The sequence below is a fragment of the Capsicum annuum genome, chromosome 3 (genome assembly GCF_002878395.1).
Source record: "Capsicum annuum cultivar UCD-10X-F1 chromosome 3, UCD10Xv1.1, whole genome shotgun sequence".
NCBI classification, from domain to species: Eukaryota; Viridiplantae; Streptophyta; class Magnoliopsida; order Solanales; family Solanaceae; genus Capsicum; species Capsicum annuum.
Window position 1 is genome coordinate 176,559,606 of NC_061113.1, and position 23,514 is coordinate 176,583,119.

The 23,514-nt window shown below is 28.8% G+C and overlaps 2 long non-coding RNA genes across 3 annotated transcripts; one reads left to right on the forward strand and one right to left on the reverse strand.

Annotated features, from left to right (window-relative positions):
- Window positions 1–14,428: 14,428 nt before the first annotated feature.
- On the forward strand, window positions 14,429–18,030 carry LOC107849954. Its single transcript, XR_001668350.2, has 3 exons — window positions 14,429–14,564; window positions 15,570–15,981; window positions 16,099–18,030. It is a non-coding gene; the product is annotated as an uncharacterized LOC107849954 (long non-coding RNA).
- A 4,009-nt stretch (window positions 18,031–22,039) lies between these two features.
- LOC107851679 lies at window positions 22,040–23,217 on the reverse strand. 2 transcript variants are annotated; one of them, XR_001669122.2, is made up of 3 exons: window positions 22,957–23,217; window positions 22,569–22,826; window positions 22,040–22,458 (listed from the first exon to the last, which is right to left on the reverse strand). It is a non-coding gene; the product is annotated as an uncharacterized LOC107851679 (long non-coding RNA). The 2 variants fall into 2 exon arrangements; XR_007053117.1 differs by having other exon boundaries at window positions 22,569–23,215.
- Window positions 23,218–23,514: the final 297 nt, after the last annotated feature.

Sequence of the window (23,514 nt, forward strand, 5' to 3'; positions counted from 1 at the left end):
TATGAAATAAAATAACGAAGTAAAGTAATTAAGGAACAGATAGTTAAGAGTTTTATGATTTATTCATTTGTGTATAAATTGAGACAATGGCAAGCTTTTATAGACAAACTTGCCAATCACTGTGACCAATAGAAATCGGAGGAGGCTTTTATAGTCAAACTTGCCAACCATAATAGAATTAGGAGGCTAGCATGGAAACCTAACAATTGAAAAATAAGACACCATTGACATTAGATAGGCATCCACATTTATATTGTTTCTTAACATTCCCTCTTGGATGTCTAGATAATATATGTCTAATTTAACACAAAATAAAAAGGAACTCTAATAATGCATATCTTGTAATATACATTTTATTTTTTCAACTGCCTCATTAAAAATCTTATCAAGGAAAACCCAATGGGACAAAACCTTGACTAAGAAAAAAAAGTGCAGGGTGTATTTATTCCCCCCGATTAAAACATCACTTAACATTTCGAAGATGTCGCATCCCAGTCTTGTATATCATCTTCTCAAATATTGAGGTCAGCAATCCTTTGGTGAATAAATTTGCTAAATTGTCGCTTGAACTGACCTGTCGCACGTTGATATCCCAATTCTTTTGGAGTTCATGTGTATAAAAAAGGTTTTGGCGAAATGTGTTTCGTTCTATCTCCTTTTTACGAATCCACTCTTTAATTATGCTATGCTTGCTGTATTATCTTCATATAAACAGTGGGTACTTTATTGCATTCCAGACCACATTTTCCTCGAATGATATGTATCATAGATCTCAACCAGACACATTCTCGGCTTGCTTCATGAATAGCTATTATTTGCGCATGGTTTGATGAAGTGACCATAATAGACTACTTTGTAGAACTCCAAGATATGACAGTATCACCACATGTCAACATATTGCATGATTGAGACAAAAATTTATGTGGATTAAATAAATACCCATTATCAATATAATCAACAAGATCAGGACTACAATCTTTAGAATAAAATAAGATCATGTGTTTGATCCCATTTTGATGTCTCCTAGTAGGAGCAGAATTACACCTTGTTAACAAATTAACCGAAAAGGGTTATATCAGATTTTGTAGTATTTACAGGATACATTAGTACATTAATTGCACTAAGATATGGTACTTCATAACCAATTCATTTCGACATATTTCTCATGTCAGCAAATAATCCATTGCTTTTGAAAACTCTTCAAGAGTTCCAATAATTTTCAAGTTATAGATTTATGCAATATAAGGATTATAGATAAGTTTCTCAGAAACTTTTATATGCTTCAAATATTTTGAATCCTTAATAAGTTTTCATGTAAATTTTGTCAAGTGACAATATTCAGCATTTCATCTGTGACATCTTCAAGTGTCTAGACTGCAAATCAAACAAGTGTTATGCTTATCAAGATGTATGTTTTTATGTCTTTTCAATGTATGTTCATCAATGAACAAATATTTCATTTGTCAAACATTCCAAGTATACATCCAGTAGTATGTATTGTTAGCTGCCTCATTAAAAACCTTGCCAGGAAAACCCTATGGGAGAAAACCTCAGCTAAGGAAAAAAAAGTGCAGCGCGCGTATTATACTTGCATCTTTTAAAACACACTTTATTCTTATAAATGATACTCCACAATTCATAAGTGCACCAAATGTACTAAAACATAGTACTTACCAATCATTTTCATGAGATCAAAATTGATCTATTTTCAAGTCAAACGATCTTTATAATCATGGAGTATCCAATAGAATTACTTTATAACATTCTAAATCCTTCAAGAATTTTCATATAACTTTTGTCATCTAGCTAGACATGACAATAATTTATTGTATGTATTCAAGCTTTTCAATATTGTCAGACTGAAACAAACTTTATTTCATCCACCCCAGGAGAATAATTCTCCTACAATAATGTCAGGAACTTTGTGAAATCTTTATGACCCAAGGCACAAGTCATACTTTATATCTTATGAATTTTACTTTCGCATAGTAAATCATTTATACCCTACTGGTATTATACTTCTGATCTTTGGATTATGGGTCCAAATATTCACTTTTCAAGTGAAATAAACTACATACTTTTATTTGACCAATAATTTATCTGTCCATACTCTTTGACAGATTTGTATCCAAGATCCTCGATATTATTTATAATGTTAAGCGCTTATATTATATTAAAGATATCATCGACGATTGTTTGATATCGATTCCAATAAGACATAACTTAATGAAGATCTCTTCATTTTCATTATTTATTCAGGTATCTAAACCTTTGCCTAGGTTTTATGAAGTGTTATATCGATACTAAAGCACTTGCCTCATTATCATGACGATCTTGATCATTTGCTCCTTTTTTTCTTCAAGGAGTTTTACCTTTATAACCGATTGGTCTATCACGCTTCAGGCCTGTCATAGACTTTGTCCTTTTACGGACTTTTTATTGGAGCATTTTACAGTTGAATTATAAAATAGGGTTAGCAAACATATCTGACAATTACTTTGCAACATTTTGCAAATGAATATCGGTTGAACTTCAAGTTCACATATACATTTTTATGAGGATCTAGATAATTCATTTCATGCATAATTTTCAACTGTTATTCCACTCTCCCTCTAATGTTAGAAAATCTAACATTTATTTTCAACTTTATCTTGAGATTCATATTTGTGCATTGTGATGAACAATTACATCATATTCCACACACCAAAACTTTTAGATAAAATTTATCTGGTTCTTAACCTTGAACCAATAGTAATAGGGGAACCTTGTTGGCTTGATGCATATGAATGCTGCTACATTTTGAATGACATATCTCATATCAGATTTCTTTTGAGAGATTTGTTCTCATAATTAATAATTTAGCTAGAATTGAAGGCATACAATTTCTACTAAACCAATCAGTATTATCAACATAATTTGTAGTTTGAAACTATGCTCTTAATTTAATAATTCGAGTAAACAACTTTACAAAAATCAAATCGCAAGTTAATAGTAAAGCACATGTGACCATATCATAGATGAATTTACTAAACTATATAATAGCAATCGGTCCACATGACAGGCGAATGGGCCCATATTCACCTTTTTATATGTTTCAAAAAAAATTTAGGGAATACATCCCAAGCTTAGCTGGTAGTCTGGTACAATGATCAATTCATTGTGAGAACAAGCATCATAAGAGAATTGGTGAAGAATCTTTTATTTCTTCAATATATGACCACATGAATTCTCAATTATTTTTGTATCATATTTGACCAGGGATGGTCAACTGTCATGCGAACCAGTGGCGGAGCCAAAATTTTTACTGAGAGGGTTCAGAAGTAAATATACGGATTAGTCGAAGGAGGTTCAACATCTACTATATATATAAAAAAATAAAATTAACCATATAAAAATAGTATAATTTTTCGACGAAAGGAGTTTGTATGAACCTCCTGAAATGTATGTAGCTCCGCCACCGATGCCAACTGATTTTTTTTAGTAAATTTTTAATCTAATATTGCATGTGATTCTGTCATCATGCACATAAGTTTGTATTACAATAAGAGGAAAAGCATGAATAGCCTTACCCGCGTTGATTGTAGTAATTAAAGATATAATATCTTTCCATTAATTATAGTCTCAATATAAGTTATTTTTGATAAAATATTTGAAACTTAATAAGTTTCTTTTGAGACTTACAACAATCTCAATATTATGAATAATTTCATTCCTCCAGATAGTAACACTTAATCTCTTTTGGAGCTCTTAATTAATTTCGTGTGCTACACATATTTTACACACCATTCATATAGTGAACATATCCTTCAAGGAGAAAATTATATAAGTACGGCCATAATCTTAAAACATTATCTTGTCTTGTTTCTCACTTTTACCCTTTGGTAATCCATGATAAACATATCAAAAATATTTATGCCATACTACAAGTATCAATGACCGTTTCTGTCAAAATAATTTTATTTTTATTTTTCTCAAATCTTCCGTAGAGGTGAGATGTGACATTTATCCAACCATGCATCAGCATGTCCTTATTAATAATTTTTATCTCATCTTGACACATTCATTTCATGAATGGTCAAACATTAACGATGCTTATCACAAATCTCATTCTCTTTAAGGAATGAATTATAATAATATTCACATGCTTCATAAATTTTCATTAGAAGCTCATTCTCGCGCTATGAAATTTACTATATTTACATGACAGACCTCAATATCACATTGAAAGGTCAAGTGTGCCATCACTTTATATTCATTTATTTTGATGAAGGATTTATAAAACTTATATCAAATTAGGTCGCACGACAATCACCTGTTCAATGACCTTTCATATCATGTTCATTAGTGGCAAAAATTTTCTTCATCTTTTGAAGGATCATTTGAGAACTCATAATGTTCTTCGAAGAATATAACCTTCTAATTCTTTATTATATATGTTGTGTAATACTCAATATTCACATCTTTGAGAAGATAAAATCATTCGTACCAACTTATGAACTTATTTGTACTAGTAAACTCCAAGTTTACCATGTCATATGAGTTCTATTTAGTAAATTTCAGATTTACTAGAACATGAATAATTTTTCAAATTTGCTTTTTTGGAGTATATTTCATAATATTTCTTCTCAGTTATTCTACTTTTTATGGAGGTGTTACTCCTATCACATTCGCCCTAGGAATGGATCTATAGTTTTAACAATCAAAATTCTCAGTCCCCAGAAATTAAATATAATGATGTCTTAAGCCTATCAAATTATGACAGCTTAGAATTTCTTTCAAAATATTGCTCCTTCATGAGGCGTGCATATAATGTAACGAAAGATTTTATCCTTGGTACGCCTGTATTCATAAATTCAATCACTTGTGTTCTTTTATTTGTCTTCTTTTAGACATATTATGCACCGCTATCAAATTTAGTTCAGAGAATGGAGCATATTTAATGGTACATGTTTCATGAATTTTCATGAAATACACATTATTTTGCCTTAACCATCATAATATCATCAATATGGTGCATTGAGATCCAATCTCAATGTTTTATTCATATAAAGACATCTTAGGTATAAATTGATGGGACTTAAACCCAATATTTTATCATGGCTCATTGGGATTCTAACCCAATATTTTATTCTTTTAATGAGATGAAACTTGAATCTACCATCTTATAATCAATGACATAATATGTCAAATTATACAACAAAATTCATAATGGACCTTTAAATACTCTTTCCTTTAAACAAACAAAATACATAAATCTGTAAATAAATAAGCATCCTTAAAGACAAACATATATAGGAAATTATGACTTTTGATATCTACCTCACGTACTTAACCAATTCTTTGGTTATACCTTTGTACAACCATATCATTGAATACTTCAAACTTAATTAAACTATTAGAGTTATACTTTACGATGAAATTTCATATCCCATCTTTTGGTAGATGTTCACCGAAACAAATAACATAATGAATTAATAACCTTGAAATTCTTTAAATTTATAATCTCACCTTGTTTGATAGAGTCTCGTGTTGATAACGTGTTATGAAATAAAATAACGAAGTAAAGTAATTAAGGAACAGGTAGTAAAGAGTTTTATGATTTATTCATTTGTGTATAAATTGAGACAATGACAAACTTTTGTAGACAAACTTGTCAACCACTGTGACCAATAAAAATCGGAGGGAGGCTTTTATAGTCAAACTTGCCAACCATATTAGAAATAGGAGGCTAGCATGGAAACCTAACAATTGAAAAACCATTGATCTTAGGTAGTCATCCACATTTATACTGTTTCTTAACAGAATTCTTTTAATACTCAATCGTTTCATTTTTTGTTAGTAATGTAAGGTTTTGCACAACATTTGAGAAAATATTAAAATAAACGTATAATTTAATTAATATATTTTTTATTAATTTTTAAAAATTTGTCTTTTTGTGTGCCCCTCTTAATACTAGTATATAGCTAATGATTAGGGAAAAGTTGGAAAAAATAATTAACTATTTCTTAATTATTTAAATTAACAACCATTTTGAAACAAATACTTAGAATACATGCCAACTAAAAGAAACGGAGAAACTATTATAATATTTCCTCCGATCCACTTTAATTGTCGTCATAACTAAAAATAAATGTTCTAGAATAATTATCATTTTAAAAAAAATCAAGGTATGACTAGTTGTTTGATTTCAAATTTATCCTTAGCAAAATATAAAGAATATTAATACGGTTAGAGAGAAAACTTAAATAAAAGGGATAATAAATAAGACTAATTTAATTACATTACACCAGTTAATATTTTCTTAAGAAATGTGAAAAAAATAACAAATAAAGTGGATGGAGGGAGTACAAGAGGGACTGGAGATCCCGTACCAAAACATAATATGCCAGTAAAAAGAATAGGAAAAATTTCATTTAAAATAAAAATATAAATAATTTACAATAAAAATAGTCAAGTTTTTGTTCACACTAAAGATAGCCATTAGCCATTAGGAAAAAATGTATTTTCTCTTCCTTATAATGCTACTTTTTTTCTTTAAAGTCGATGAATACAATATCCATCTTTATTTTCTCAATTTAACACGCTATTTAATGCAAAGTTGAAAAAAATATATGATATTTTATTTTTAAACACACACAAAGTAAAATAAAATACTTTTTAATTCAAAAGTTACTTTTTTGTGCGACAAAAGATAAGAAATTTAGACTTTATATATATATATATATCAAAAATTTAGTTTAACACCAAAAAAGTAAAAAGAAAAAAAGGAGTATTACATGAAAGAAAGAAAAGAAAGTTAAAATCAAAATAAGTAAAGAACAAAAAATAAAAGAAAGAGAACAATAAAAAAGAAAGAAACTATAAGAAACTATTTAAAAGGTTTATTGTCTAAGTGGGACCATAGCTCCACATGTCAATTTATAAAGATCTTCTACATATATTACATGACATAGGAGGCCCGTAATAAAATTTTTTGAAAGGCATCAGTATTAGAGACCTATTTCTCTTCTGTTTTCTACTTTTGAAATGTCATTTCTTGAAAAGTCATTATTTTGCGAAAAGTCATCAAAAGAAAGTACACTAACATAATTGCAATAGTAGAAAATTAATATGAGAGACAAGGAGAGATCACTATCATAGATAGCAATTTAATTGATGGTAACAACTTGTGGGAGCTAGAAGTCAAAAGGGTACCATAAAGGGAAGAGCAGAAGCACTAAATATTTTATATTCAATGTTTAAAAATTGACATTGATTCAAAATTTAAGAATTATGAGTGATATGTTCTTATTTTACTCATGACTGTCTTCAATTTCGTGCCTTGATTTTCCCCCTCGTGCTCTAGTACCGCAAATCTTAAGTCACATTCTTCTGCTAATTAACGAACTTCATTTTTAATTAAGTAGATTTCAATAAGAGTTAGAATATATATATATCAACATGAACTATTTACAATAAAATGAACAAAGAATAATTTATAATAGATGAAAAAATATATGAAAATCATGAAGGATCAAAAATAAAAATAGTATTTTCTAATCTAGGAAGAAGATATAAGAAAATAGGTGAACATTTATATCTAATGTTAGAAAAAGAAGAATTAAAATTAGAAGATAAATTGACAGCAATGGTAAGAATAGTCTTTTTATTCTTATTTTTAATTCTTTACGTTTTTCAGAAATAATTTGTTTTAATTCTTTGTATTGTTGTACTTTATTCATTTTAAATTATATTTATAATATCTTGACGGATATCTAAATCTTATTTTATCATAATTAGGTGGTATGTGTTTCATTCTTCTAGATTTTAAATGTATTATTAATTTTGATTCAATACTAGATATTAATGTAATTAAGTAGGCTAATCTTTGTGGGTTTTCTTTTATTTTATTTAGACTTATATATTCTGAATAATTACTAATTAAAGATTCTTTATTTTTTCTAAAAGTTTTTCTATTTTTAAATGGTCTTCGCATAATTAATTTAATTAAGTAACTCTTGGGTAAACTATTAAACTAATAAGAGTTGTATCGTCTAACTTCATTCAAAATGAAACTTGAATTTTTATAGAATTAAAATAGAAATGATTTTAGAATTTGATCATTTCTTAGAGTTATTGTTAGAGTTATTAGAATTTACCTATAATTATTAAATTAATTATGCGAAGACCATTTAAAAATAGAAAAGCTTTTAAAAAAATTAAAGAATCTTTAATTAGTAATTATTCAGAATATATAAGTCTAAATAAAACAAAAGAAAACCCACAAAGATTAGCCGACCCTATTTGATTCTACTTGTTAGAGGTCTAAATTGGAATTATTCATATCATAAATAATATTGTACATCAAGTTTAGGAAATGGTATAAATTACTCTTGTCCTTTCCAAAAGTATATAGATTTACCCTCTATGAGAAACTTAGTTCATTCATATCTTTGTGTCATAATTTTAGGTCGAAATTACCCTTAGTCACTAATGGAAAAATTGTATATTAGGAAAAGGTCTAAAATTATGTGTAATTCATAAAAAGTCGTACCCTTATCGTTATGAATTTACTAAGTTGGGAATAAGTTGTTTCAGGATGATTAACTTTGGGATTAACTATTTCAGAATTAGTTATTCCATCATGTACATGGGATAATTTATTTCATTACTAAAATATAAATGATGGATAAATAATCCCATGATTAGCTAGTATCTCCAACCAAATAGGGAATAAAATAATTGAATATTTTATTCCGAAATTATTATATCTTATACCTTACATCAAACGATTCCTAAATATCTAACTTTACCCTCGTTATTTGCAACAAATCTTTGAAAGAAATGAATATGATTTTTTTTTTCAAACAAAAGAAAACTTTAATGCACGGAGCAAGCTAGCAGCTAATTAAGCAAGTGACACACATTGTCTCAATAGCATTTGTATAAAAATTTAGACGTAGGGATGAAGGCAAGGGCTAGGGTGAGGGAGTGGTGGAGCACCGGAAGAGTGTGTTGGAGGAGGTTTGAAATATCGTTAGAAACTCATTTTCAAAAAATTTATTTTTCTAGAAAAAATATTCTTTTCAAAAATTTTGATCAATCAAGCATGAAAAGATTGAAAACTTTGCTTCATACCAAACGCAACACGTAACTTAATGTAAAATTCAAATGACTAATCCCTCAACCTTTGATTTAGGAAGAGGACATATTTGAAGACCTTCATATGAGCCTTCTTCTTTCCTACTAGATTCCTTATTCATCAGCTTCTGGATTGAAATTTCTAACAATTGATAATAGCAACCTATTCTTCATACCAATTAATAAACGTGCCAAAATTGCAAAATTCCCAATTGATAATTTTGATGCAGTAATGGATGGAAAATTACTAATATAGGAAATTAATGAATTATGCACGAAAATTTGTGACTAGAATGTCATGATAGCTCAACCTAACCATTAGATAAATTTGATAGTTATATTTCAGTTTGCCACATTAAATTGGACTTGTACATGTTAATTGTCTTCCGAATGATTATCCTGAAATTTCAAAATGTTTAGCTGAAAGTTATTACTTTTAACACTACAATAATCAAACTATTGAATTATTATATTACTCCTGTGATGTCCATTCTAGATATTGTGCCGATATAATTTTAGGGAAAAGGACATGGGTTGACTCATTTCAAAATATAAAATATATATATATACACAAGGTAACTTTACCTTATTACAATAAATCCCATATTGGTAAAGTAATTACATAAATCCCAAATTAATTACTGAAATCCCCTAATTTTTTACTTTCTCTCTCCTTACTCTTATACATACAAAAAGACCGCCTTTTGCTCTTGCTTTTCTCTCCCATTACAAATCAGTTTTATCCTCTATTATTGAATCCCTTTTTTCACGTTCAAAATTAAAAAATCGTGTATTTGGAGGTTACCAATTTATAAGTTTTCAAACATTAATTGAACTTACTGATTTTCTTCATTAATTTTGAATTTTTTTTTGAACTTTACCACCATTAGAAAATGTTTTGATACTTTTTTGGTTGCATGTTTATTTTTATGAATTTGCAATTACATTCTAGTTTAATTATTATATTATTTTGTGTTTTTTCATATATTAAAAGTCAGATCTTTTGTATTTTTTGTTTTATAGTTGTTAGTGCTTAAGCAAGATAGTATAAATTTGGTAATGGATTCACGTCCTAACTTTAGTTTAGGACTTAGTCAGTTAGATGCTCATAAATAAAATATTTTCGTTGTTGGTTTTGTTCCCGGTACATTTGATTTAAAAGAATTCAATTTCACAGAGAATCGTTTAAAGCACCGAAACGACCCGGTAACCATGAAGAAATTGAAGGAAGTGTCTAGTTCTAGTTCAAAGAAGTCAGCTTCAAAATCGACAATGAAGAAGAAGGTTGATGATTCCGGACTACCATGTCTTCCAAAGGTGGAGATTTTATACATTGTACATTACTTTATTTAGCACACTTATGTATAATATAAGTTTTTATATACATAGAAGAGGTTATTTTTGTATTTAGTGGAATTATACAAGGTAAAATAGCTCGATGGATCCTTTTACTTGATCTGATTTGTAAAGTGGATACTTCTACTTATACATTTATCAACTGGACCCTTTAACTCAATAAAACATAATAATTTAAATCCTAATGAAGTGTGTATAATACACTCGTCTCCATGTCAACTTCCTCATCATTTTTTATATATAAAAAATAATAAAAATATTCCATGCCAACTTCTACCTGTTTTCCCTCTTTCTCTATTTCTTCTTCTTCTTTTTTCTACTCTCTCTTCTCCTTTTTCATTTATCCAGCATGATATCTCTACAAGCTATTAGCAAAAATTCAATTTCCCATCAAGTAAGAATCACCAAAACCAATTCTTGAAAACATTAAAGATACATTTTTTTTTTATGAAATCTCAACTCTTGAAAACACTAAAGATTCAATTTTTATGAAGTTTCAATTCTTGAAAATAATAAAGATTCATTTTTTATGAAGTTTCCAATTCTTAAAAGCTAGTAAAGATTCAATTTTTAGGTAGTTCCCATTCTTGAAAGCAAATAAAGATTTAATTTTTATGAATTTTAAATTCTTGAAAGCATTAAAGATTCAATTTTTATGACGTTTTAATTCTTGAAAGTAATTAAAGATTCAATTTTTATGAAGCTTAAATTCTTGAAAGCAATAAAGATTCAATTTTTATGAAATTTTCAATTCTTGAAAAACAATAGAGATTTAATTTTTATGAAGTTTTTTCTATTACCTGCCCACGAAAATGCCTATATTGCAGCACCAACAACAAGAAAGTAAAATGCATACTGAAAAACATAAAACACAAAACATTATCAAGAATATGAATTAAATCATCTTTTTTTTCTTCATTTTCACTTAATTAGTGAATTTGACCCCATTTGAGATTTTACCTTTAAGACTTCTTGAGTTATCTTATCAACATCATTAGCATAAGAGTCAAAAAAATTAACAAGATCAGCAAAAAGTCTAAGGAACAAAGGCAATAAATAACTAAGTGACTAAAATTTTCATTGGTACACAATCCAAACCATCAACAAATCTGAATAGTTCACTAAAATTGACTGCTGGTAATGATGTTCTTGGCTTTTCACCATTACCCTCTTCATTCTTACTTCATTTTTGCTTTTTGAAATTGATCAGTACTATTAATTTTTGTAAGGGTGTTGGAGTTTTTGTTGGCTTTAATAGAGGAAGTGTTGGTGATGAAAACCTTAGTGCAGAGAGGACAATTGGAGGGTTGGGTTTGGGGGGGGGGGGGGGGTTGCAGTGTTGGAGTGGATGTTTTTTTTTTAAATTGTTTAAATGTAAAAAATGATCAAAAAATAATGCTCACTCGCCCCCATGCACATGTAATCACACATTTCATCCTACTTATCTAATTTTATGCCACATAAGTTTGGTCAACGGTCAGAGAGGTTTAAAATATTACGTTTTATTGAGTTGAAGGGTCCAAATGACAAATGTATAAGTAGGAGTATCCACTTTACAAACTAGACCAAGTACAAGGGTCCACCGAGTTAGTTTGCCATTACATAATTAGAATCTATGAATTTTTTTTAAGGTTACCTTATACATTCTGATAAGTTTATAGATGAATAATGTATAATGTTAATATTTTATATGTGTGGTGTAACATTATACATTCTTGAAGTTTTTATTTGAAAGTATAAGCTATAATATATCAGGCATTATACATTAGTTATTTTGGAAGATTAATGTATACTATAAGTCTTCTGATATATATTGCAATATGTTATACATTAGAAGTTCTTATTACATATAAGAGACATTTTATGTTTTATGTGGTATTATACAGTTAGAAAGTCTTATTAATGTATAAGCTTTCATTATATCTCCTGTCAAACTTATAGGTCATACATGTTTAAGGTAAAAATTTAGATGTGTAGTACGACATTATACATTACTGCAATTAATTTTTTATATGTATAAATTGCCCTCATACATGTGCAACTATTGTTAATTAGAGTATGCTTTTATTTTTTCAGGGAATGAAATTCCGTATTGATAAAGTCCCGCTCACCCATTGCATATGGGTAGCTTAAGTAACCGTGCTTTCAGTGAAGACATAAAGGTGTATTTTGAAGAAAATGTTTTTGGGAGATTCAGAAATACAATCTTTGGGATATTTCTCGACATGTCTTAGTGTAACTGGATAGGGCAGATATCAAAATATCTCCTGATGCTAGAAATCCAGCAGACTAATAACAATGAGATTCATGTGTAGGTATAGGGGAATATCTTGAAATTTATGATACTTGAGTTTGCCATTATTATCAATCTTAAATATACAAGTAATATTGATGAGTATATGCATACTTCATCGTCAAAATCAACTTTGATGTCGAAGTATTTTTTCAATGCTGTAATTGGAATACCTAGGTCAAAACTGACACACCGTGTGACAATGGAAAATTTTGATAACTCCATAGATGCGCTGAACCTTGTGATATTATACTTTGTACATACATTCATATTTTTTCAACATTGTGAATCACCTATCAATTTAGCCCACTTTCAAATGGTTAAGGATGGTCGGTACAAACACTTTTCAAGGAGAAATATTACATTTGACAAGTTGATGAACTCTTGAAGGCAAGATTTCTTCGTATCAAAACAGTTATATTTTTTGGGTGGCATGCCATACGTACTCAATGTTTGGATGTTTGAGTGTTATTCTGAGGTCGATGAAAAAACTGTTGTCCGCCAGAGAAACATCATCTCAAGAATATTCAACTGGTCTGTGGAGTGTACTAGGTCTAAGTATGAGTCTTTTATGGCTAGCATATTCAGTAAGGTAAATATATAACCTTTTAATTCTTTTCTTTTTCAATTCAATTTATTGAAGTCCTAATATTTTATTTTGAAATTCACTTTTTCAGTTTTCTTAAAAGAATATACAACCTATAAGTGAAGAAGTTTAGAGATTGAATTTGTTTTTTACAGAAGATTTTGAGATATTTAATCCACTTTCAATATCTGTTGCTTCAATATCTGCTGATCGAATATTGAAAAGACGGGCTAATGAAGATCAACCATGTGTTGTTACTGCATCTGAAGATTTTAATGATTTCAGCACTATACCACCGCGATAAATTCTGATAAAGGCTAACTTATCTTCATCTTTATCAGCTAAACAAGCATTGAAGAGAAGAAAGACAGTTATGGTTTAGAAAGAAAGTCCAGGATTGAAGGATGACGACAAATCTACACGTGCTCATTCAGTACATCATGTGTCAGATTCTTTTTCTAAAAATCAAGAGGATTCAACAGATAAGGCATCATTTGAATTTGAACATGGTCATCAAGGAGAAATTGGTGTGTTTCCGGATTGTGACCAAGTCAAGTCTGCTCCTTCATCTACCATAACGACTGAAGGGACTTCTAAGTTAACTTTAGACATAGAGGAGATAAAGACTTACATCAACTAATACGTAAGTTAATTTTCTTATTGATAATTTTTTTAAAAAAATATTGAGGTGTTTCTAATATTATATTTTTTTCTGTACGTTATAAGGTTGATAAAAAGATTGCTGAACTGGTAAGATAATATCCATTTTACCTGCTGAAGTCGTTAAAGTTCTAAAGAAAGAAGAAAATAAAGAATCACCGGTGTAAAATGTCTCTTCATTTAAATTTATATTAATTTGATGAAATGTTCATACAAGCATATTTTTTATGTTATATAGGATGAGAAAATGGTTGATAAAGAATAAGGTCCCGAAGAAGAATCGAAAAAAGGGACAATCCACATTTTGAGGATTTGTAGGTACTCTTTTATCAATAATGTTGGTTTGTTGCTATAAATCTGTCTAACCACCATATGTAATCCTATTTTTTTTACATTATTAAATAGCATGAAGATGAGGGCAAGGGTTCGGTAACTGAAATCACAAATGATGAATTAGTTGCAATTCAACCTGTGGACACCGATATTCAAGCATGTGTCAACACGCATACTGAATTTTCAACAATAAATGATGTTTAAAGCGATCAGAAGGTATATTAAATTAATGTTACATATATGAATGTTAAGTGTTACCGACTTTATATAGATATGTATGACTATCATTATACATATATTTGTTATGTATAATTAGTTATGTAATACTATTCCTAAATCACACACACACACACACACACACACATATATATATAAACTTTTATGTTTTAACACTTGGATTTTTGATATGTATGATTAACACTATACATATATCGGTTATGTATATTAACATTTATACAATCATATGAAAGCTTAATAGCTAACAAATTCATCTCACCGGTATAATTTTTTTTTCATTCTATTGTATATTACTTTGATGAAATATTTATACATTCGTTTTATTATTTTATATAGATGAGAAAATGATTAATAAAGAACAAAGTCACGAAGAAGAATAAAAAAAATGACAGTCCTAATATTTAAGATTTGTCGGTATTTTTTTATCAATCCTGTTGTTTTTTTACTATAAATCTATCTATACACATATAGCACCTTAGTTAGAAAATGGGACATAATGTTCTTAACTGAATATCAAGATTTTGGGATCTTGATTCTTCCATGATTTCGACATGGTTTGTCTTCAGATTACCAGTGCCGTTTGTTCTTGGTGAAACTTGAGAGATGATGTTTTTAGGATAACATATTTTTTGCTTTATATATGATGGGTAAGAGAATTGAGTTTCTGATAGAAACCGAGCACTTTGTCAAAGATCTAACTTGTGATTTTTATTGCAACGATAACTGTTCCGTATTGCTGATTGTTTATGGATATGTATGAATATCTTTATACACATTTAGGTTATGTGTAATTCGATATGTTAGACTATGGATTAATCACCTTTTATATATATATATATATATATATATATATAACTGCTATGTGTTGTTTCTTGTGTTTTGCTATGTATTATTTCCTTTATACATACATATCTTATGTATAATTATATTTATACATTCATATGTTAGATTTTATACATAACACATTCATATACGTGCATGTAGAATGATGTCGGAGGCATAATAATGGAATCTGTTCAAGACGTTGTTGATGCACTATTATTTGGTTTGTCAACACCTCCATCTATAAAGTCATTGAATGTGGTATTCCAAATATGACCAAGAGCCAATGAATGCTTCAAGGTGATTAGTTTTTACCTGATTTCTCAGATGCTCAAGTTCGGGAGCGTAAAGCCATGAAAGCACCAGTAAAAGGGACCGAAAGAAGTCAAGGGTTTAGGTTCTCGTACATCATAAAATTTGGTTCAAGCTCTAAGGATGAGGGCAATTCCGATAATGAAGAGAAGCAGAAGTATGCTTTCGATGGTTGTACCATTTGCTAAGAGTTGCCTAATGAATTGATTTTCGATTATTCTCAATGGCTTTCCGTAGGGTTATTGAAATATCATGCTGACAAGTAAGTTATTTGAAATTTTTTTTGATAACACTACCAAAGAATAAATTTTTGTGATGTTTAAATATTGGTAATTGGGCAGAAAACAAACTGACAATCACTATCTGAAAAATTATTTAGCATTAGGTTATCCACAGTTGGACTTCATCATTCCATAGCCATAGTCAAAGAATTAGTTTTACTTGATATCACAATGCAAAACATGATGGAACAATGAGGTAAATTAAACTAACTTTCTTCCATATCATACATGTTGTTACTGTTGGAAACTTAACTGTAATACCATATCATAGATGTACTTATTGTTAGAAGATGAAGTTAATTTTAGAATCTGCAGTAAAATCTTACATCATACATAGAAAATGATGTATAATAATGAAGTAACATCTGAGGTAAAAAAAATTGAAGTTGGAATATTGTAGAATATGCATTATTGTTATACATAATACCAAAGTAAAATAATGTGCAATATACATTAGTTTATTAAATACTATCTGCAGTAAATCATTATGTATTAAACTGACGTTAAATACCTCTATTGTAGAAAATAGGACTAATACCTTCTGCATATGTATTATACATTTCAAGCTATGTATAACATAGTACATACATGTAGAACCTTTTTATTTCTAAAAACTTTGTTTAACATATTATCATACATGTAGCACCTTTTCTTATCATACATTAAACATGTGTTAATATGTTATGTCTAATAATGAAGTAAAATGATGTAGCATCTGCAATTAAATATTGCTTCATACATATAAACTGAAATTTAATACCTAAGAGTACATGTAGCACCTATTATTGTTAGAAACTTAATTGTAGTACCATATCATACAGGTTTTTAGAGTCAGAAACTGAAGTTATTATTAGAACCGACAGAAAAATATTACATCATACATAGATAAGGAACTATAATACTTTATCATATATGTAGTGGCAGTCATACAAACATTAATGTGATACAACAGATATGTACTAAAAACTGAATAATCGGTTGTATTACTACACATGATTTTTATTTTTTACCACGTTTGCATATGTAGCATTTAGATGTGATCTTCTACCACTTGAGAAAGAAATCAAAGCTATAATTGTGTGATGATTATAGATATACAACAAACAACTGCTTCTTTAAAATATATATCGAGAAGACATATAGTCGCTATTATGCAGATTCTCCAACAGTTTAGATACCCACACAAGAAAAATATGCAGAATCATATGTTGTAGCTAAGAATGAAGATGCAATTACAAATACAATTAATGAATTCTATATTCCTTCTAGATTACCATGACATATGATCGATGAGGTATATGTTTCAGTAAATTGTGGTAAAAAATTTCACTGGGTGTTGGCTGTGATTGTGTTGAAGGAGAGAGTGATGCGTGTGTATGATTCACTATCAAGTACAAGGAAAAGAAAATCACCAAATAAAATATAAAAGTTGGCAGTGAGGCTGCCTACTTACTTGTAAAACAGATAGCGATTTTTTTAAAAAGACAGAGAGAACTGACTGGTCAACACTAGAAGCGTACAAGAAAAGCTTGGTCAGTGCACTCAGCTTATCAATCAAAATTCATTTGATGTTGACTATACTCAAAATATACCACAACAAACATCTGATAAGTTTGTAAGTGATTTTGATTTATTTTTTTATAGGTATTATCATGTTATAATTATTGAACGGACTGTTATTTCATTATTTTTTTTTCAAATAAGGGACTGTGGCTTCTTTGTGCTTGCATATGCTGAAATATTAAGTGAGGGACTGCAAGTGCATTCATGTGATTTTGATGCTGAAAGTCAACATGCACGCTATGCTTCATTACTGTGGCATTAACAAAGGCAAATGAAGGGTTCATTAGTGATAATGACAATCCACCTCGTTCAAGAAATAGTTATCTCCATTCAACTTATGAAAGTGCAATTGTTACTTTAGAGTAACACTTTTTTATAATAGTCTGCATGGCAACATCTAATTATTGTTTTAGTAGTTGATGTTAAACAACTACAATACTTGTTCATTTTGTGGTGTTGGATTTTAATTTAGATTTTATGGATGTCCTAAATGTTCTTATACATACATATCTTTTTGAAGAAATGTATTGCAATGATGTACACCTTATTGTATTGTTACTATGTAGTTTAGTAGATATCACATTTATCGTACATTATATTATATATAACGTATAAAAATAAATTGCACATTAATATGTTATTGTATATCTAATACATTGTATTATTATTCCAGTATGTAAAATCTGTTATAAGTTAATAATATATTGAACATGTGTCTCATACATATTAGAGTAATGTATTACATAACATCATACATTTGTTAAAAGTTTATAACTTAATAGAAAATAACAAATATTTTAACATCATACATATTACTAAAATATACAACTATATCATACATTTATAACATACTGTTAAGGTATTTTACATTTATTACTTTGTGAATGTTTTCACTATTAAAAGTATGATTGGTATGCAAATATGAGTCCATAATACCAAAATAATCTTTATCATACATATACGCTTAAGTATAATACATTATCATACACATATCACACTATAGAATGACATCTTAGATTTGAATGAAATACGATACATGAGCGTGCCTTTTCTTTTGTTGTTTAAACATGAATGAGTATATGTGGTCTGTTATAAGACAATGTTATGCATTACATAGATATGATAGTTTAATGTTTAACTATTTGATTTACAATACATTTAAACAAATTGTTACTGCTATAGTTTTCAAATTAGATAGTATTTACACACCTGTAAATACGTTATAAAGGCAACGCAATATTATATATGTAAAATGTATAACATTATTATGAAAATGTCAAACAGTTATTAAGAACTAAACATCAGATAACAATGTAAAACATAATTCAAATTTATTCCAAAGTATCAACATAAACTAAGTAAAATGATTATTCCATCAAAACCAAACTAACCATTAGCATATATAAAAACAAATTATCTGCTTCAAATGTGCGATTCAGGATACACTTGGTTAGTCATATAGATATAACGGGGCTTTTTTCGATATCCATCTGTTGGTCCATCTCTAAGCATCACAATTGCTTTCTCTTTTGCACGTCAAGCCTTCATGTAGTTAATTTCAACTTCATCTCTTCAATTATGTCCACGGGTGTGTGTATTCTCTTGTGATTAATCAATTTTGGTGCTGTAAATTCACTTACAAAAGTCGTTGTCGCAACCAAGTAATTTATTACTCTATCACTAGGACTGCATGTATGTTCCGAATCAAATCTTTTAATAACAAATATTTTTGAATGATTCATACAAGACGCCTTCAAGACCCATTTACAGTATTTGTTACGACAGTGTAGAACATAGCTGCATCAAATACAAACACATAGTCAATATATTATATAGATATATAATTCATGATTACAGTTAAAATGCTTAATTTGCGGCTGTTATGATTTCATTATACATTCGTTCGAATGTATAACTTCATATTATACGTTACTACTATTATTTAAACTTCACCAAAAAGCTGCTTCAAGACAACAATTTGTTCAAAACTTATGATAGATTACAACCATACATTAAATCATCAACATATTAAAATAAAAATTTGGTTCATACATTTGTTTGTCAGATCGTCTTGCTTTGGAGTTGAATTCATTTGCCATTGCATATCTTGCCATTACCGTAATCAAAGTTTACTTATCCTTATAAAGCTAAACGACTTTTATTTTGGTTTTCTTACAATCAGTAATAAAATTCTTCACTTTAAATTCTGAAACATATTTCAATGATCGTTAACACAATCGAATCATATTCACTACCTTCAATACAAAGTACAATGACTGTTTCTCTATCAAACTCGATATTCTTATTCGATTTGTCGAAAGAGGATATACACAGAGAAAAATTAACTAATCTTGAGAATTGTTTCTTCAACTCAGTGTAAACTCTCACTCCATTATCATTCCTTATGATAATTGGAGAAGAATTACCCTCAACAATGTATTTTAATTCAATTTTTTTATGAACTTCATTAATATTCAATTCCATCGCGATTGTAGCAATTAATTTCAAGAAAGTTATACTTTCCGAAACAATAATTGCATCACTTTTGTAGGATTGATAAATAATTTCCCACTCCCAAATGCCCAAATGTCGCAATAATATGGGGATTTTCATATTGATTTTTTTGAGAACTGAAGAAAGTAGCAGGCGATCTTTTTTTTTCACTGAACGTAATTCAACAAAGAAGAAAATTTAATGTGATGTTTAACATATTTTTTGAATTTAAATTTCAGTTACTCTATTTAATCATACACCACTAAATGTTGGATAATTAATGGCGTTAATTAAGGAACAGGTTGATATTATCAGATTTCTCTTTCCATAAATATAAGCTGATCAGTTTTATCATACATTTCAGCAATGTATGAGGTTGACCAAACATATGAGTATATTTCTCAAAATTCGGAGAGAGAAAGGTCGAAGAAATTTTATGTAATTACTTTCACTTACTAAGGGATTTATGTAGTTTTTACTTTCAAAATTAATGACTCATGCTTGGGCCATTGGACATTACACAAGCCGGTTGAGCCAAGTAATTCCAATTAATGGTCATTTTAATTTGGGGAACGGACACAAATGGTCACTCGGCCCAAACAAGTACCAACCGAGACACCATTAGTTTTGCATTTCCCTTATATAGCGCCATTTTGGCCTTTTTGCTCGCTACTTCGTACTTCTTTTTTTCTTATTTTTCTTTTTGCTTTTTTTGGCTGCTCTATTTTTATAAAATGAACAAATCTGCTTTTTTAATTTCTTTAACAATCAAATGTGATTTTCTAGACACCCTCGCCCCCAACCCCAACCTCAACTCTTAGCTTCTATTTTTTTTACATAACTCTCGTGTGAAAAAAATGTATAATCAATATATAAAAAATGTAAATTTATAGATAATTATTTAGATACATATTCTATACAATAGTTATACAGTTTCTATACACATCTTATACATATAAATATTCTATACAGTAAATATATCTTTTTACACATCCTATACATATACTTGTTCTATACAACAATTATAAAACTTTTAACACAACACATACAATGTTGCAACAATTATTCAGATACACTTTTTATACAATATTATACATTTTCTATAAATATCATATACAACAAATATATTCTATAACCAATTATACAGTTTTGATACACATTTTATACAATAATTATATAGTTTTTTTTTTTTTACATATTTTATACTACACATTCTATACAATTTTTGGCTGCAATTATTATTCGGATACATATTTTATACAACAACTATAATTTTCTATACATATTCTATACAATTTTCTTTTTTATATATATAGTACATATTTGATATAACTATATAATTTCTATACATATTCATATATGAGTACATATTCTATACATAAATTATAACATTTTTATACAATTATATTTAATTGTTATTTTTAAACAACCAAAAGAAAAAAAGCAAACTATTTTTTAGTTTAAAAAATTGTGGCAAAAAACATAAAAACATTAAAATATTTTTCGAAAAAGACTGAATGATCAAAGTTGAAAAGACTGAAAATTGCCAATATGATCGAATGACTCAATGGCCATTGAATGACATTAGTATGGCTGACAGGCCATAAAATGACCATAGGCTCAAATACGGGCCAGTAGTTTTGTTTGTGGTCAGTCCAGGCCATAAAAAATTTGCTTTTCTATTTCTTAAAAAATAAAAATTAAATACAATTGTATAGAAATTATATATTTATTGTATAAGTACCTATATAAGATCAAAGTATAGAAACTAGATAGAGTGTGTATATAAATTATATAGTTGTTATATAAAATATGTATCTGTATAAAATATATATAAGAATTGTATAGAAATTATATAGTTGTTGTATAAAATGCGTATCTGAACAATAATTACGACTAAAAATTGTATAAAATATGTATAGAAACTATATGATTGTTGTATAGAATGTGTATAAAAACTTTATAATTATTATATGACTTATATTTTCGTATATGATGTTTATAAAAACTGAATAAATGTTGCATATAATATGCGTTTGCATAAGGGATAATTACACCAAGTAACTACTTGGTCATTTATTTTACCAGAAAAGTAGACGCCATTTGGTTTACCAAAAATATAGCTTTCTCTTCCTCTCTGCATCTTTTTCTTCACTTCTTCTTCTTCGCATATTCTTCAGACCAAATAATTAACCTCACCATTCTTCTTTCAGCTTACTCACCCACCAGAGAAATCTCACTCCATCAGATTCCGTTAACTAGTAATCCACGAGCTTCCATCTTCGACGGGCTCTGACGAAACCATCACAGAGGATCAACCTCACAAGACTATTGTTTCGATAAAGCTCCATAACTATAACATCGATGAACTTGATAAACAGCTGTTCCACCATTGATGCAAACTTCAAATAAAAAAAAGAATCGAATTCAACTTTGGATGCTATTTTGTGATTGAAAACAGTAAAAGTGGTGATTCTAAAAACTCTTATTTACCAAAAAAAATAGCCCTCACCTTCTACTTTGCTGACCTTTGTTTTAGTTTTCACTGCCGACAATGTCTCGGAGAACGACGGAGGATCGGCGGCGGTCAAAATTTCAACTTCGCCGGAGGAAAAATTAGAGGGATGGAGGATTCACAACACTTGAAAGATCAGAAAAATATTTTTTGGTGGTCTGAAATGGACCTCCGACGGGTTGCACCTGGTGTTTGGTAACTACTTAGTAATGTTGAGCTAGACCTCTGACTCCTTGGTCTTGTGGCCCTGCCAATCTTTTCAGAAAAATGTTTATGAAGATCATTAGAAATATAGTAAATTCCTCAAGTAATCGTTGCTACATGAATTTGGTAATTACTTAGCACTATTGAGCTAATTAAGTCCTTTTGAGAGAAAGGTTTGTACCATCAAAGACCACAGGATTCCATGGATCTAATTTGGATTTGAATCTTGATTCAAGACCTGTTCTCTATCAAATCGTAATTAGGCTGAGAAATTTTATAGAGAACACAAAGTTTCTTCTCTAAGTAACCATTTTATTCTTTTTTTTTTTTATTGGGGAGGCGGAAAGGTTGGGGTTGGGGTTGGGGTGGGTTGTATAAACTGTGTGGGGATGTCGGGTAGGGATGGGGGATGGGTTTGGTTGGTTATATAAACAGTGTAGATGGATGTATATATATTTGTGATACATATTTATACATCATATATATATATATATATATGTATATGTTTATACATGATTTATATAATATCGATATATTACTTAACTTTTATACAATATTGTATAAATATTTATACAATATCGATAAATATTTATACACCATTTATATGATATTGATACTCTTTTATACATTATATATATAATATTGATACATTATACATACACTAAATAACTATATCGATATATTACATAACTTTTATACAATATCGATACACATTTATATATTATTTATACAATATCGA